We start from the raw sequence: 4,442 nt of genomic DNA on the forward strand, positions 1-4,442 counted from the left end.
GCCTTGATTACTAAAATGATTGTCAGTATCAGACTTAGTGATCAAGACCTCATAACCACTACACATAAAGAGTAGATAAAAATAAGTCACCAAGTCGGACATATTGCCCATACTGTATAAGGAGTTCAGTATATGTACACTACCATTCAAATGTTTGGGGTTGGGGTTGAAGGGTTGACCCCTTTTGAACTTATTAATACTTATTATTTTCATTTCCTCCCAAAATTTAAGATATAAAAATGAATGGCGGATTCCCATCACTACGGACCACTTGTTGAAGGCTCCTGCTCTGTTCTGATTGGCCTCTGAGTGGCCTCTTTTCAGTGTAAGTCTATGAGATATTTTCCCCCATTTTATTAGAACCATAAGTCTGATCACTTCAAAAAGTTATAGCACACCTCTCCTCAATAGCAGACATGATTTTAGGTATCATTCATGTCCGTAGCACAAAACAGCACCAAGGTTTTGTGCAGAATGATCCCAGATAGCATCCGGCCCACATCTGGTACACGTGGAATCCACACCTACCAGATGTGGACCAGATCTGGGCCGACACTATGTTGCTGTCTGGGATAATAACATAAGAAGGAACCAGGTCACTAGTAAAAGTGACCACCGGTCTCGAGTCTCACGGAGGAGCTCCTGAAGGATAAAAGGGGGAGTGACGATAGTGCAAGGAGAGAGGACCAGGCCTGGACTTTACATTGTGTTTTGTTTATGTTTTTGCGGCAGTCGTCCGTGAGGGGCTGCCGCTTTATTTTCGGTTCGGTTTTTGTTTTATTTTTGGATTCAAGTTTTATGAAAAAAAGTATTTTCTAAAAGTTCGGAAGGTAAGGTTTAACGACTGCTGATTTTGGACTGACAGATTGACTGACAGACTGTTTGATGTATCTGATATGGTTTGGCGATAATCAAACAATGATTCTCTTTTTTTCTATCCTGATAGCCATCCTGACAGATGAAGAGAAATGTACTTGGGAGCACTTTTTCTTAAAAAGAGCAACAAACTGGTTAATCACAGGTACAGTATAAACAATGAAATCACGTCTAAGAGAACCGCCGGGGTCCAAAAATGATGATTTTCTGATCACTTCCATCTTTCTTCTGATTCAGCCTCTGCTATTCCCTCTCTGTCTGCTAAGTGGCTCTGCAGCCCAAGATATCACACAGTGGCCTCTCTCTCTTTCACGATTTCTTTCTCCATGTCTTCTGATTTTGTCTCTTATACTTATAATGAGAATTGAATTGTTCCGATGGGGAAAGATGTGACCAGCATTGAATATAATTATAAATATACAGCTCCTCTGATTATAATGGTGATAAATAATGTTTGTGGGCTTTGCTTCTGGTAAGCTTTCAAACTATTCTTGCTCTCTGGTGGTTTACCAAAGTTTAGTGGCAATGCAGTCTCATTTGGCCATATTTGGACTTGGCATAAAGTCTATTCCACATTGTGTTTTATTCTGTCTAAGAACCACCCTGACATGCACATTGATCAATTAGAGTTTCTTTTGTCGATACATGATATTTTGTGAAGGTTTGATTTATTGACGGGGTGTGATTAAAATAAGAGATTCATCTCTCGTACCACTAAACTTAATATACCTAACCTGCCAAACACTTTCATACAGACACAATTGACTAGTTGAAATGTTATGTTTTTCCCCCTTCAAAACATCCAAGTTTTTATATCTCTATACCCTCATGATCTCTCACAAATACAGTTTGGAAAACTCTGAAGTTTCATCGCCACTTAGAGGTCTACAAAGTTTTACAACAGAAGAAATAAATAGTACTTTTAAAAAATAGGAGAAAAGAAACAGAACAAAGACCTGAAGTGAGATGGCAGCATTTTTCTAAACAATATCAACAGCGACGCAGGCAAGTATAAAGTTCAAGACTACAGGGAAAAAGAATAGACAGTCTGAGCCATTATATAATCACGATGCAATTGTTTGTATTATGTAATGCAAACGCATGCTATAACAAAGATGAATGTAATATTACCAGGATGATTTACATCTCAGACCTCTCTCTTGTTAAAACTCTGTTTAGGTTGATGCAGATCAGAGTTGATTTTTGGCTGAGCTTCCTGCCACTGCGCCGAGAAGTCAAAAAACTTTGACATCAAAGTTGTTGGGAAAAGAACTCCGCTAAAGTTAGCATTGCATGGATGGATTCAAGGCTCGCTGTCAAGACGTCACAAGCACTTGCAGAGCATGTCGTCACGCACCACTTCTTCTTCTCCACATTGACAAACGCGTTTGAGCAGTGCGAAGGAAATATTTTAATTAGGCTCGACTAGACCGGCGTAAATGAGGACTAGTCTACGTCAACAGTGGACACATCAATCAGCGAAGTGGAGAAAGGCCTGCCCATGTCATGCCCTGGAACTCTGACAGTATGGTTGGTTAAAATGCATTTTAACATGATATTTCTCCTAAAAAATGACATTCTGTCATCAGCTACTCACCCTAATATCTTTCTAAACATGTTTGACCATTTTCTTTTGTTGAAGACAAAAGATTCCGTTTTGAAGAATATTCCGTCTATTTTCCACACGAGTAAAAGGAGATATTTCTGACAAGCTCAAAAATAAAAGGAGCAACATAAGAGTGAAAAAATAATGACACAAGTTACATTTCTGCATGGTTGAACTATCCTTTTAAAACAGTTGTAAGCACAGTCTGACTTATTTGGTTGTCGACTCTTGATTTGGACTCTTTGGGATGGGACTTCTGCTTGGGGATAAATCAGTTAAAATATTGTCATTCAATCAGTTAAAATATTGTCATTCAATCAGGGACCTCCTGGAATGAATCATCAAGGACCCTGAAGGGCACAAAACCCTTGCGGTCTACTTCTGAATTCACTTTGGTGACGCAATGTCACAGACTGTCGGGAAAAGGTCGATAAGGAAAATAGTCGAAAAGGAATTTCATTGTCATTTAGTTTGGGTCTTTGTACATAGTGCGCTATTGAAAAACTGCATTTCTGTAGAAGAGAAATCTTCAAAAACTTCCGTAGCCACACAGCAAGTTGCAGAAGGTGAAAGTGCATGTTCAACCAAATGAGCTCTTTTATATTAAACACTTCAGATTAGAATATAGTTTTATACAACCAGGTTGATACACCTTGTGCTTTGACAGAGGTGCTTATGCTTTTTTATTATGTTTTATAGGTGTTTTCCACAATGCATTACTTTCTTAACAGCAAATGCTATACATTTGAAGTCATGCAAGGATTTCCATTCCACAAAACTGCTTGTCCTAACGGCAAACGAGTCAACGATTACATTTCAAAGACTTCGTGGAGCATGTGCGTGCATTCATATTTATCTAACAGAATGCCACTGAGAAAGGGAGAGCAGTAATTCACTTTGATGTAATATTTTTTGTTAGAAGTTGAATTTAGGTTTAAATTATTCCTCTTAACTTCATACATTTTCACTTGTTTTTCATAGGCTTCCGTTTGCACTTTATTTAAAGTAAAGCACTTGGCAAGATGTGGAATAACATAACAAATAAGAAATAATTGACAAATGAATCGATTAGCGAAACAGCTGTCAGTTCGCACCAGTGCAGGCACACAGGTCCCTTCTGAGTCATAAAATGACAAAATGCACAGACAAACGAGTGCCACAGGACACTCGTCCACAGTAAAGTGTGCAATTCTGGGCCAAGACCCCCTTCCAGAACCACACGAGTAGAGATAGAAAAGACGACAAGAGCTGTTAGCGGCACGTCTTGAAATAAACCAACCAGCAGGAACCAGAGTCTGTACTGTACAGGGCCGTGTAACACAGTCGAACATGCGACTCCACATTTCAGAGAGTGTGAGAAAAACAAAGACAACAAGGCTAAAATAGAAGCTCATCAGAAATCATATTGGTTTTGTTTCATCTCGAGCTGCCAGAGAGTTGGCATAAAAAGATTGATTGCGGGAGCATTCTCCGCCAGCCACGGAAAGTTCTGGAATGAAGGGGGGTGGGGGTGATCTCCACCTGTCTGAGTGGAGATAAAATGCGGATTGAGGCGAGCACACTGTTTTCTTTAACATATTTTCGCTCTCTCTGTAGGCGCTCAGAGGGCACTTTGATCAGCGCGTTATCTGCGCGACTGAGGCCTAATCCTGTGTTTGCTTCGCGTTTAAGCCGGATCACCGTGTCCGAATCAAAGGGAATGGTCACAGATCAGAGGAAATGGAAGACGTACGCATACGAGGATGAACAGACTCGCTCAGGCAAAAAAGATCACCCACTCGTGCATGCGTTTACCTCGGTGCAAACCCTTTGCTTGTTCTACATACACAAACACTTCCCCATACACTGACTAATGACTCCTCATTTGCATAGGTTGTGCCTTCTATGTCTTTCCTCAGGCGTACATGTAGAAAGTGCCAGCTTCACGGCAGAACTTGCTCTTGGCAGTTGGTATCTGATG

At 40.2% G+C, this 4,442-nt stretch overlaps 1 long non-coding RNA gene across 1 annotated transcript; it reads left to right on the forward strand.

Moving 5' to 3' along the window:
* The first annotated feature begins 233 nt into the window (after window positions 1-233).
* Window positions 234-3,091, forward strand: LOC311277430. The gene is made up of 3 exons (XR_014625255.1): window positions 234-325; window positions 947-1,021; window positions 2,056-3,091. It is a non-coding gene; the product is annotated as an uncharacterized lncRNA (long non-coding RNA).
* Window positions 3,092-4,442: the final 1,351 nt, after the last annotated feature.

This window comes from Rutilus rutilus, assembly GCF_951802725.1.
Source record: "Rutilus rutilus genome assembly, chromosome: 18".
Taxonomy (NCBI): domain Eukaryota; kingdom Metazoa; phylum Chordata; class Actinopteri; order Cypriniformes; family Leuciscidae; genus Rutilus; species Rutilus rutilus.